Here is a 13,888-nt window from a genome sequence, read left to right on the forward strand (position 1 = left end):
TGTTCACCTGTTTTAATGTTTTAAATAACAGTTATTGCTTTCTTTATGATTCATCTTCCCATAAAATGTGATGTTACTTTACTAATAGTAAAATAACATAATGGGCTGGGATTTGCTGTTTGCATAAAGTTATTAGTGTGTAAGTTGGCCTACAATATTTGGTGAGCAAAAGATACCCCGATCTGCAGGTTGTCATAAATTATGATTTACACTACTTGCTACTGGGTCCCTGGAAACAGCACTTTCATTTTTAACATGCCTGTAAGTTTTTTGAGCTTATTGCAATATCTGTTAAATTCAAAGAAAATGTTAATTATCATAATTAATATACTGCACTGTGGCTCTGATCTCCTTTTGTGCTTACTGAAATGTTTTAGAAGGAATATATTTTTACAAAAATGATAGACTAGAAGTTATTTTGAGGAAGGGTTTTGGATTCCAATTTTTTACCACAATTAAAATGCTTTAAGGTTATCAATAGCTATGTATCATTTAATATAGAATGCCTAATCTGACTATACTATCATACTGTTTTTCATTTGTTCAACTCATTTTAACATTCATTTGTTTGGAATTTTCACCTGACTGAATTGATGTGGGTTTGTTTCAAACTTTCTGCAGTCATATTTTCTACTCTGCTGTTCCTTGCCAATTTGTGGCCCTTTACACTAGTAAAGGAGGCACTGAGAATGAATAAGAGAGACTGTGTATAAAAATGTAATCTTTGTGCAGCTTTCTTTCAGTTTGTGGTTTTGATCAAATACTTGTACTTTGAAGGTTGGCTTCCACAATAGTTTAAAAGCAAATAGTTTAAAGCAGAACCCTACCAACAAGCCATATCAGGTTGATGAAGAAAAGATTAAAACGATGCAGAAGATCTCTCTGAAGGCTAATACCTGGAATTTTGCTCTGACCATATTTACTAGGTAATTTCCTAAGCATCATAAATTACATTGGTAAACCATTGTGCTCAGATAGGAGCATTCCAAAGGAATTTCCAGGACAAAACATTGACATGACCATTCTCAATTGATTGTACGCACTCAGCAAAGTCTGCAACTACATCTCATGGTGCTGCAGTAATTTTACATAAAATTGATCTGTTAATGTTAATCTGGCCTATTTGTTAGGAAATACTTTAAAGTTATTAAGTTCACACCAGATTGTATTCCACATTTTTGAATTATAAAATTTTATATGCACTTAGGATATTATTTATTTTTGAGACGTTGTAGTCTCGGGCACTGCACTAATGCTCTAAATGTTTATAGTGCATTTCACCACTTCAGAAAATTTCAGTTTTGTCTTTTCTTATGTTAAAACAAATTCAATCTATTTCTTGATCTGGCCTTGACGGAAGGTAGATCTTTTCATTAAACATACCCAAGAAAATCATTTTGATAGTCTATTCACGAAGGTAAGCTGGCAAAGTTCTGGATTTACGGGTTGATTATTTTGAATAAAGTGTTTTGTTAAAAGCCATATGATTCATCTCTGTAGTTGCACTGTATGTTCTTTTGAAATTTCCAACACTCTGGAATTGTCTCTACAAGTCTCAGAATGTCTGACTAGTTCAGGCGATTCTCAATGGTTATCATGTAAACTTGATGTGCTACAAATGTCTTCAAAAGGAATCTTTATCACTTGTATTACTGGATGCTTTGCCAGATAATGACAAATAAAATGACAGTATTTCATTTTCACCTTGTCTTCTTGGAAATATAGTGGCCAAGTATTACATTATTTTAAGTGGTTCTGCCATCTGCAGAATATAAAATGTCAAAAGCTGGGTGAAATATTACAAAGAGGCTAAATTACATTTAGAATATTTTTAACATACTTTTCATGGGTCTTCGCCTGCTTCAAACATGGACAAAAAATACTTCAGTTTTCTTATGCTGCATGGAATATAGTTTAGTGCACTGTGCTATAGGATACATTTGTATGTATTTGCATGCAATGGTTGACTTTACAAATAGATTTTATCAACATTTTCTTCAGGCTGTACATGCAAAGAAATGAGGAAGTATTACATGCACGACTACTTGACTACTTGCGTTTAATTTGGAACATGAAGTGGATTTAGTTTTAAAATTCAATGTTTTACACTCCTCCCCAGTAGCACTGAAAGTAAAGCAAGTGCTTCATTAATTTGGGATTTGAGATTGAAAATTCTAAGGGGATCTTGGGCTAAAATACTAAACACTGTGTCTTTATAACCTAATAAAATTTTATTTATTTGTTTCACTTATCAAAAAGTTGTTTACAAATAAAATACTCTACAATTAATTCACTGCTTTGGCAGCTAACCCTTTGGAACTTAGGTTTTGTGTATTTACAGGGATTTCCCACTTAAATTTCAGGAGGAGAATTAGTTCTTTTTTTAATGTTTGAAACTGTTATGAGATGTCAGGAATTACTTTCAGTTCTTCTCAATTACAGTTCCTAAGATATTTTACCAATGAAAATTGAGAAATTCCTGTTAAATTTTCCTGGTGAAAATAATGCAAGTGTGTGAAGATATTGACTGTCTCACAAGTTGAGATTCCTGGTTTAGATTCTTTGATAACAATTGGTGCCTCTGATAGACATTAACCTGACACCCGAGCTATACTCTTGGATGAAGTTAATTGATCCTATGGCACTATTATTTGTCAACAGCATATGTGAAATTATTATCTGGTCATTCACATCATTGCAATTTAGGGGACTTTGCTCCATGCAAATCCACTGTTGTAACTGTACTTCAAATAACTTAGTTGGTTGTAAAGTATATTTGAGATATCCTGAGCTGTGAAAGAAGCTCTATAAATTGAATCTTTCTTGTCTAATATTTTGTTTCAACTGTATTTTCCAGTTTCCCCCTCCTGATTGATTCGTACATTTTCTCAGCTTTTTCTATCTGGCATTAAAATTTCTCCTACATCTGATCTTTTTGACTTTGTCTGACCCTGTTTACGATATCATTACAGATTATTCAATTTCACTGCTGAAAGGCAGATGCGGCCAACAACATCTCAATATGTAGTGCATCCCCTTACATCAGTCAAATCATCCTTGAGCATCCGACTCATAAGTGAATGTAACTCTCCACTACTAAGATTGTTTCATATTATTTGACGTTGACTGACGATTGAGGGCAAGTGGGGTTGAAAATACTGATGTAAAGTATTTTCAAGGGCAAGTTTTTGTTCTTCCAATTTGACTGAATTGTGTTACTGAAAAAATTATTTGTTCATTCAGTGGTGCCTGAACTTTGCTTTTCAGGTCAATTTACATCAGCATGGCTTGATGAGGCTCAGGTGGTAGACTCTCAGTAGGAATTGCTACAGCAGGGTGTTAGAATCAATCAACTCTTTCTCCATCTAATTTTCTCTCCTGTGGAGGTTGACTCAGGCTGCCATACAGTTTCAGTAATGCATCAGAACAGATTTTAAAGTGCTGCAGTTTTGCAACAGAATAATTATTTTGTTGGTCAAATTTCTATGGCAACATCTCCACTTTGGGTAAACTGACAGAGTGAGGATATTTGTAATCGACCTGTTTATGGCACATCTCTGGAGCAGGTAGGACTTTTGAACACACACTTCTTTGTTCAAAGATAGGGACATTGCTGCTGTGTGACAAGTGCCCTGATGACAGAGTAGAGATATTTCTAATCAAACTGTTCAGAGATGTGACTGCACATCTCTGCAGTAGGTGGGGCTTGAAATTAGGCCTCCTGGCTCAGAGATAGGGACACTACAGCTGCACCTCAAATTCTGAAACTGACATAAAGCATCAGAGGGATCATGGAAGCTCATAGTCACCCAACCCTGTAACGCACGATTCTACCTCCTTCCCAAAATCCAGAAACAGGTCTGCCCAGGCAGCCCCATTGTTTCTGCCTGCCCTACAGAACTCTTCTCTTCCTACCTCGACTCGGATTTTTTTCTCCCCTTGTCCAGTTCCTTCCCACTTACATCTGTGATTCCTCTGACGCTTTACGTCAGTTTCAGAATTTCCGGTTTGTGGGCTCCGGCTTCTTCTTGTTTACCATAGACTTGTAATCTGTTTACATGTTCATCCCCTGTCAGGATGCTGTCAGCACTCTTTGCTTCTTCCTGGAAAAAAGGCCAGAACTGCCCCCATTCACCACCAGCACCTTCCTCCACCTGGCTGAGCTCCTCATTACTCTCAACAACTTCTCTTTTAACTCTTCTTGCTTTATTCAGGTAAAAGGAATGGCCATGGGTATCCAAGGGCCCGAGTTATGCCTGTCTCTTTGTGAGGGGCATGGAACACTTCTTGTTCCAGTTCTATTTTGGCTCCCACCCACAACCTTTTCTCTGGTGTTTTGATGATATCAGTGCTGCTTCCCCCTCTCATCCAGAATTGGAAAAGTTTACCAGTTTTGCTTCCAGTTTCTGCCTCGGTCTCACCCTCACCAGGACAATCTCTGACTTCACCCTTCCCTTCTTCGATATCCCTGTTTCCATTTCTGGGGATAGAACGTCCACCAATATTCATTACAATTCCACAGTAACTTTGATTATACATTGTCACACCATGTTTTCTGCAGAGACTCTGATCTTAGAGTAGGATAAAAGGCTGATACAATATCAGGGCCCCAAGGACCTGTCTTGTACTGTTCTGTATTCTTTATGACACTATTGCATTCTCTCAATTCTTCCATCTCATCACATCTATTCTGATTATGCCACCTTCATCAGGGAGCCTCCGAAATGTCCACCTTCTTCATCAACTAAGGATTCCTCAGCACTGTCATTCACTCGGCCCTCAGCTGGGTCCGACACATCTCCCATACTTGAGTCCTCATCCCTTCTCTTGCCTCCAGCAACAACAATAGGATCCCACCAACATCCACAGCCAGAGGATCATTAGCTGCCATTTCCTCCACCTCCACTGAGATACCACCTCCATGTACATATTCCCGGTGTCAGCCTTCCGCATGGACTGTTCTTTCCAGGATACCTTGGTCCACTCCTACACTCTCAAAGTGGCCCTCACCCACAGTCCTGCAGCACCTCATCCGCAACTGCATAAGGTATGACACCTGCCCATTTACTTCCTTCCTCCTCAGTGTCCAAGGGCCCAACACACCTTCCAGGTAAAGCAGCACTTTACCTGCACTTCACTCAATCTCGTCTCCTGAATTTGCTGCTCACAGTGTAGTCTCTTCTACAGTGGAGAAACAAAGTATAGACTGGGTGACTGCTTTTGAGAACAACTACGCTCTATCTGCAAAAAAATCCCCTGAACTTCCAGTTGCCTGCCACTTCAACACATCGCATTGTTTCCTGGCTCTGTCTCAGGCTTGCTGCAAGGCTCCAGCAAAGCTGAGCACAAACTGGCAGAACAGCACCTTGTTTTCCACTTTGAGCCCTCCAGACTCAATGTTGCGTTAAATAAGTTTGGGGCCTGAACTCTCCAGTGTCCTATCCCAACCCCACACACCAGGCCTTGTTATCACATGGTCTGCTATTACACAATCCATTGTTAGCCACAAATAATCCCCATTAGCAGCCATTCATTCTCCTAAGTTGCCTCTTGTCCATTTCTTTGTCCAATTGTCCTCCTCTCTCTTTGGGCTCAATCTCTATGGGGCGGCACAGTGGCTCAGTGGTTAGCACTGCTGCCTTGCAGCGCCATGGACCCGGGTTCGATTCCAACCTCGGGCGACTGTCTGAGTGGAGTTTGCACATTCTCCCTGTGTCTGCATGGGTTTCCCCCGGGTGCTCCGGTTTCCTCCCACATCACAAAGATGTATGGGTCAGGTGAATTGGCCATGCTAAATTGCCCATAGTGATAAGTGCATTAGTAGGGAGTAGTTCAGTGGGTCTGGGTGGGTTACTCTTCGGAGGGTCGGTGTGGATTTGTTGGGCCGAAGGGCCTGTTTCTGCACTGTAGGAAATCTAATCTAATCTCCACTATTGTTTACTCCTTACTCACTCCATCCTATCTTCTGCATAAAACCCAACGTTTTCCTAGCTACCATCAGTGTGAAGAAGAGTCACTGAATCCAAAATGTTAACTCTGATTTCTCTCCACAGATGCTGCCAGACCAGTTGGTTTTTCCCAGCAATTTCTATTTTTGTTTTTGATTATACAATACCTTTGAGTCTCGTGGCTTTTAAGTATTTGATTTTTGGTTCTCAGAAGTAAATTAAAATGCAGCCTAGCCAAGTTTAAAGTTGAATTACTACCTCTATTGTATTGCCAAATGCTTACTTTTATGGAAAAGTATAAAATGTCTTTATCTGGTTTTGCCATTTTGGAAAATTGTTGAATATTTCTTATGACATGCACAGATTTTGAACACTTGATAATTTGGGCTTGATATGAATCTGTTAGGAAGCTACTGGAGTTTTAACAACGTTTTGGATTCTGAAGTGTAATTTTGTTTCTCCAATCTAGTAGTTGTGAGTACAGTAATTTTCTACCTGCTGTTCATCAGGCTAAGTGCTGTCTCTGTGTAATAAAATCAGCCGAGAGATGTTTCTGTGTGCTGTTTAAGAGAGTGTTTTAGAGAAAACTAGTTGCAGTTAAGGATGTCAAAAAGCACTTTGCCATTTATTATAAAAATGTTTTGAAGTGCATGTGGAAGAAAGAAAACTGCATTAATTGGCTTTGGAGTGTCAATAAGATCAGAATATATGCTGGCTCAGTTGTTAGTTTTAACAGTGATGGCATATCAGTTCAGTTTTACCTTTGGCTTCTCTTATTTGGTGACAGTCACAGCTCTATAATTAGCAGATTGGAAATTTGGAAGAGATTGGATTTTGACTGGTCAGATCTATTTTTTGGTAGCTATTGGGAAAAATCACCACTTGTCCATGTTTGTCTGTTAACTTATTCCAAGTTATGGCTACAGTACACTTATTGCAGATTAAGGATTCTTTATGAACTTTTTCATGTTTTCCTGTCAGCAGAAAGATAATAACTCTCTTTCTTCTTAATTTCCATTCAGTTTTTGAATTTACTCAGTCATCTCAATTTTCAAAATGTGGAAGTTCAGAAATTTCAACTGTCAGTTTGGTCAGATGGTCCTTTATGTTCTTTTCTATATAAGCTCATTATGTACGGTGTTCATAATTCTTTTCCTGCTCTTTTATTGTCAGGTCTGAAGTATTTTCCCTATTCTCTTTTGAGAAACAGCACTGGTGATATGTATGTAATAATCTTAAATATTTTGCTTTATGTTAGGTCTCTGAAGAGCAAGTGCAAGTTCAACTGTAGCTAGCATTTTATTCTAATCTTTGCCTTACTTCAGTGTAGACTAATTATGCTTGCCATGCTAATTAATTCTCATTACCCTTGTATTCTAGCTAATGCTAACTCATGTGCTTTATCAGTACCTGAATGCATTACCCCAATAGTCACTTGCTTGCATGGCAAGCATCTGATATGAAAGGGAGAAGGAATGTTGTGCCCTTGGAGGTGGGTAGGGACCCTGCTTCCACCCCAGTTGTCAGTGGCAGGAAAGTCCTCTTACTGCAAGACACTTGATACCCACTTAATACCTCATCCCACCAGTTCTGGTGTTAACCCAATGGCAGGCAGAAGGCTTGCCATGTGGGAATCATAGTAAGCAAACCCTTTTCGTATTATTGCATGTACCTGCTGGTTTGGGAAGATGAGTGAGTGGGAAAATCCCTCTGTCAAAAACATTCAGTGCCTGTTCAAAGCCCCTGGTGTTGGGATGTGGTTGGGGACCACCACTAAAAGATAGCATCTTCTCTTCCTGTCAATATCCCAAACATCAGGTTGGTGATTGTGACAGCAGCAACCACCAATTCCACTGTTTACAGTGTTGTCCCATAGATCTGCCTCATACTGACCTGCCAAGTGCTGGAATGGACAAAGATGGGGCATTCACGGTTCTCTGAGCAGTGGCTGAAGTCCCTGTTGCCTCCACAAGAATGCACCCTTTGTTCTCCAAACGCTTCTACTGTCACTGAACTTCCATATTTCCATGCTGCTGTTTCTACTCGTGTATTTCTTTTCTTAGCAATTTGTAAGCTGGTTGTTTTCTGTGATTCAAAGTTAGGTTACTTTACTTTTTCAGCATAAAGGATTAGTGACACAGTGGGTTGGCTGAATTGGGTTTAGGTCGCATAGATAATTAAAATGTCATGTCCTGGTACTGACCCCCAACAAAAAGGTTATTAAAGTGCTGACCTTATAGGCAATTAGAAAACAAGTGGTATAAATAATTATTCTTCTGTACAAAGCCCTAGTTAAACCATGTGAGGAATACTTTAAGCAATTGGGTGCACCGCTCCTTAGGAAGCATACATTGACTATCAAAGGACTGCGCATAAATTTATCAGAATAGCACCTGGAATCTCCTGAATTAAATCATGCAGAATGATCACACAACCTATTGTGGAATCACCTGAATTTGGCAGTCTGAGTTGATTTGATTGAAGTTCTACAGATGTGAAGGAAAGGATAATTAGCAACTATTTATGCTGTTGTGAGAGTGAAAAAAACTAGGGAACATAGCCTAAAAATTAAAACCAGATCTGTAATGGAACACTTGTATGTGCACAAGGTAGTGCTTGAATCTACTTTTCACAGGAAGCACTAGTTTTGAAATGAATAGGCAATTTTAAATATTTGATTAATGAAACAGGCAAAGGCAGATAAATGAAGTTTCGTCACTGGTCAACCATGATCTTATGAAATTGAGTAACAAGCTCATGGGGTAATGATAAATAGCTTCCTTCTGTTCCCATTGTTCTCTGGTAAACAGCTGATAGTATCTTTTAAAACTGAAAGGACTGCGGATACTTGGGTCTGATGGCATCACTTCTGACGAAGGTTCACTGCATCTGTAAAGTTAAATTAGATTAGATTAGATTACTTACAGTGTGGAAACAGGCCATTCGGCCCAACAGGTCCACACTGCCCCGCCGAAGCGCAACCCACCCATACCCCTACATTTTACCCCTTACCTAACACTATGGGCAATTTAGCATGGCCAATTCACCTGACCTGCACATCTTTGGACTGTGGGAGGAAACCGGAGCACCCGGAGGAAACCCACGCAGACACGGGGAGAACATGCAAACTCCACACAGTCAGTCACCTGAGGCGGGAATTGAACCCAGGTCTCTGGCGCTGTGAGGCAGCAGTGCTAACTATGCCACCGTGCCGCCCACTAACTCTCATTTGTCTCCACAGCTGCTGCCAGAACTGCTGAGATTTTCCAACAATTCCTGTTTTTGTGCTGCCAGGTCTGTGGAGAGAAATCAGAGTTAATTTTTCAGATCCAGTGAACCTTCGTCAGAAGTGATGCCGTCAGACCTGAGATTTTCCAACAATTTGTTTTTGTTTGTGACAGTATCTTTTATTTTATTTGTTGCTGGCATGTGGGGATCCTGGCAAGCCATCATTTCTTGTCTGTTCTATTTGACTTTGACACTCTACTAGGATGGTTATTGGATTCCATTAACATCTTCTTGCCAGAAACCCTATCTTAGCTCATTTCTCTGAAGTGATTATCCTTTTAACCAGAATTATGCACTAATGAATAGATAGGTCCAAAGATTTAGATTTTTGTTTACATTTGTAATTTGCTACTTTGGTGAGAGGCCTGGAGATGAAGTGTGTTTGAGCAATTGTTTCCTAAATTTGATTCATGCATCATTATCATGACACCTGATTGATGATTCATGACACCTGATTAATCATATGATTAATTTCAAAGTATGCTTACAATCCGGACAGCAATTAATTAAAAAATGAGTATTGTACTAACTTTTATCTAGAACATCTTGTTTCCATCATATGAGGATGTGCCAAAGGCATATAAAATGTTATGCGTTAAAGGAAAATGTTGCAAGTTACAAGCAACTTCATATTAGAGATAGTACATTTATTAAAATAAGGCTTGACAGGATCTCTTGAAAATCGCAAAATGATATTAATCCAAGCACAATACTGAGTCCCAGCTGACTGGCAAAGGGATGAATCTTCAAAAGTTAATACAATGTCTCTCAATAAAATGTTTTTTTTTGTGTTCCTACACAAAAAGAGTGAAATATTAAGATTTAACCACAGAACGTGTGGCACAGTGGTTCAGTGGTTAGCACTGCTACCTCAGTAACAGGTTTGATTCCAGCCTTGGGCGACTGTCTGTATGGAGTTTGTACGTTGTTCCTGTGTCTGTGTTGGTTTCATCCAGGTGCTCTGGCTTTCTCCCACAGTCCAAAGAATTGGACGTAAGGTGGATTGGCCATGCTATGTTGCCCATTGAAGCTGTAATATTCTATCACATCTGTAAAACATGAAACCTCTGTATCCAGATAATATAAATAATATAATTCTTTCAAATTAAACAATTTATGCATGGGTTGGCATGTATGAATCTAATCCTCAGAAGATTAATTAAGCAACTGGCCTTCTTTCCCAACTATATAATGGAACTATCCCCAACTATATCTCCTGCATAGTGAAGGCACAGAGTGCTTTTGCACAAGGGAGTTCTTTTCTTCTTGGGTATATTCCAGGACTCCTAATGTTAATGACAGTACTGGGAATAAAAGTATAACAAGATGTCATTGTTCCTAGTATGATATTGGCCGGAATTCTGGCAGTTGGTTTAAATAACGATTCCTCAGGATTTAACTTAACCGATTGAAGCATGCTTGATTTATGAATATTTTTTCATAAATTAATTTTAGAATTAAGATAGTATACAATTTATTTGGGTACAATGAGCAACCTACTTTGTGTTGATTGTGAACATTCCATGATGCAAAATTTAGTGATATTTGTTGCTTATCATTTGACTGATGTATTCTAACAATGCAAATTGCTAGTGGATTTCATTAATACTTCATATTAGAGTTGAGTTCAAAGTATTTGAATGTGTGTGTACTGTCCTGTACATAGTAATGATCATGTCAGTGAAAATTTTTTGAAATGTCACAGTGATTTTGTTTTGTTTGAAATGTCCAATCAACTGTCAGTATTCATATGTACATATGAATAAAAATAATGTGTGTGTACAATATACTGAATATTGAAGTGACCTAATTTAAGTACTGCAAAAGATTTTAAATCTTGCGTTTCAATTACTCTGAGATCTACATTTTGGACTTGAAGAGTTAATGTTTTAATCTTTTAATTTTACAGTATTTGAGATCAATTACAATATTCTTTTAAATGGATGTAAAAGAGATTTACAACATTAGAAATCCCCTATATAATTTTCATGCAACACACTTTTGATTATATGATTAAATTTGAACAAAGTAGGATGCTTAAATGAGAATAAAGCGGAGAAATAATTTGTATATATTGGTTCATTGAATGCCAACTTGACTCACTTAGGAGAAACTGAGGACTGCAGATGCTGGAGATTAGAGTGAAAAAGTATGGTGCTGGAAAAGCACAGCCAGTCAGACAGCATCTGAGGAGCAGGAAAGTTGACGTTTCGAGCATAAGCTCTTCATCAGGAATGACTCATTTGCCTCTGCAGGTTCAAGGCCCAGTTTAGGTCTGGAATGACGAATCTAGGTAGACATTTTAATACTTAAATTTGGGGAATTATTGCAAAACTGTCGGCGGTGGCCTGTCTCATGGGACATTAAACTATGTGGTCCCACTTGTATGTAGTCAATGCTATTGCAGTGAAGATACTTAAATCTGAGATGAAGATCTGAGACACATTTTAAAAGATAGTAACTGTGGCTAAAATTTCTGAACTTTGTGCGTTTTTGATAGAATTGCATTCATTGTGATCTCACCGGTATATGGAAAGTATTTTAAGAATTACTTTTTTTGTGTGTATAGAAGTGTATGTCAGTTATTTTGGGGAATAAAAAGAACTTGTGTTAGGTCTGTTGTTCTGTGCCAACTCAAATATAGTTGTGTCCTAGAAGGTAATGTTTTCCTGTGAAGTGTGGCTTTAATTTTAATAGTGTGTTGATGATTATTGAGGATATTGATGGATTGTTTTTTTAATTCTGTGACGGTCCAAATGTTCCACGTGCAAACAAAAATACAGTAGGTATTGTGAATACATAACCTAATAAATAAGTTGGTGGGAATGGAAAAGTATTCCCTGAAAACCAAAGAGCAGACTTTAAAATAAAAAAAACTAGCCCTCAAGAAGATTGCAAGAGAACTCCTTGGGGCAGACAATAACGAAAATGTATTTTGACTCTTGGTTCAGAATGTAGCACCAGCAACTTAGCAAGTGTTAAAGCCAGAATGCAAATCTGAATTAGTTTTGAATAAGAGTTGATCCATATGTTCTGCTGGTACATTGGAACTTGGAGAATAGGAGCAGGAGTAGACCATTTAACCCTTCGAGCTTGCTCTGACACTCAATATGATCATAGCCGATGATTGAACGCAATCCTCAATCCCATGCTCCCATCATATTCTTTGATCCCTTTAGCCACAAATGCAACATTGACATACTTATTGAAAACACACAATGTTTTGATCCCAATGACATTATATAGTAGTGAATTGCACAGGCTCATCACTCTCGGGGTGAAGCAATTTGTTCTCATCTCAGTCTGCAAGATTCCCCCTTATCCTTAAATTATGATCCCTGGTTTTAGGCTTCTCCATCATCGGGAGCATCCTTTCTGCATCTAACCTGTTAAGATTTAATTGGCTTCGATGAGATTCCTCCACCGCCATCCTTCTAAATTCCAGTGAATATAATCCTAACTGGCTTATTCTCTCCTTATATGAAAATCTGCCATTTCAGGAATCAATTTAGTAAAGATCCATTACATTTGCTGTGGAACAAGAACCTCCTTCCTCAGAAAAGGAGACCAAAACTGCACACAATATTTCAGGTGGGGCCTCACTATTGCCCTGTATAAATGCAGCAAATCATTGATGTTCAGTACTCTAATCCTGTCGCTATGAATGCCATTGTACATTTTGCTGCCTTTACTCCATGTGCACGCTTGCTTTTCATGACTGATGCGTGAAGACACCCAGGTCTCAATGAACAGCCCCATCTCTCAATTTTCAGCATTCACATAATAATCTGCCTTCCTGTTTTTGCTACCAAAGTAGATAACCTCACCTTTCTTCACATTATACTGACTCAGCCTGTCCCCATCATATTGCAACATCTCCAAACATCTCACCTTTACAACCAACTTGCTATCATTAACAGATTTTGAGATATTACATTTGGTTGCTTCCTCTAAATCATCAAAAATATGAATGTTAGATGGACTAGTACCCATCCCTACTGTACTCCATGAGTCACTGCCCACTGTTTGACAACAGACTTGTTTAATTCCACTCTTTGCTTTCTGTCTGCTAATCAATTTTCTATCCATCTCCAAACACTACCCATAATCCCATGTGCTTTAATTTTACACATTAATCTCTTATGTGAAACTTTGTCAAAAGCCTTCTGAAAGTCCAAATAAACTACACCTACCTACTCCCCCCAATCAACTCTACTAGTTAGGATGGAGGTTATCAGGCCCTGGGGATTTATCAACAATTGATTCCAACAGTTTCTCCATCACCGTTTCTTTACAAATACAGATTTATTTTCGTTCCCCTCTCATTACACAACTAAACCAATTCTGCTGTCGCTTTTGGTCCAGGTTTTGAGCTGCTGGATTTATTAGAAGTCTATTCCATTCAGCACTAAATAACACTGTGCTGGTGGTCGTGTGGGACATCTTTTGGTATGACAATGGTGTTGTCTGGGGCATTGTCTTTAGGGTATGATTTCATGAGTACTTCACACAAGTCCACTGAGACAGCTCTCCCAATTTTGGCAAGGACAACTTTACAGGCTTGGCGAGGCTCAATTTTTAGTGCCTTGATTAAAAGGTCCATCCATTTCTTTTTTTTTGGTGCTTTTCAAGCCGTTTTACTGAGCCACAAT

The 13,888-nt window shown here is 38.6% G+C and overlaps 1 protein-coding gene across 4 annotated transcripts in view; it reads left to right on the forward strand.

The window, feature by feature from the left end:
- Positions 1-13,888, forward strand: part of iars1 (isoleucyl-tRNA synthetase 1) — a 186,242-nt gene that overhangs the window by 115,503 nt on the left and 56,851 nt on the right. The gene's annotated exons all lie outside the window — the stretch shown is intronic.

This window comes from Chiloscyllium plagiosum, unplaced genomic scaffold (genome assembly GCF_037043375.1).
Source record: "Chiloscyllium plagiosum isolate Xiang-an unplaced genomic scaffold, Cpla_swu_hap1 HiC_scaffold_14, whole genome shotgun sequence".
In the NCBI taxonomy this organism is placed as follows: Eukaryota; Metazoa; Chordata; class Chondrichthyes; order Orectolobiformes; family Hemiscylliidae; genus Chiloscyllium; species Chiloscyllium plagiosum.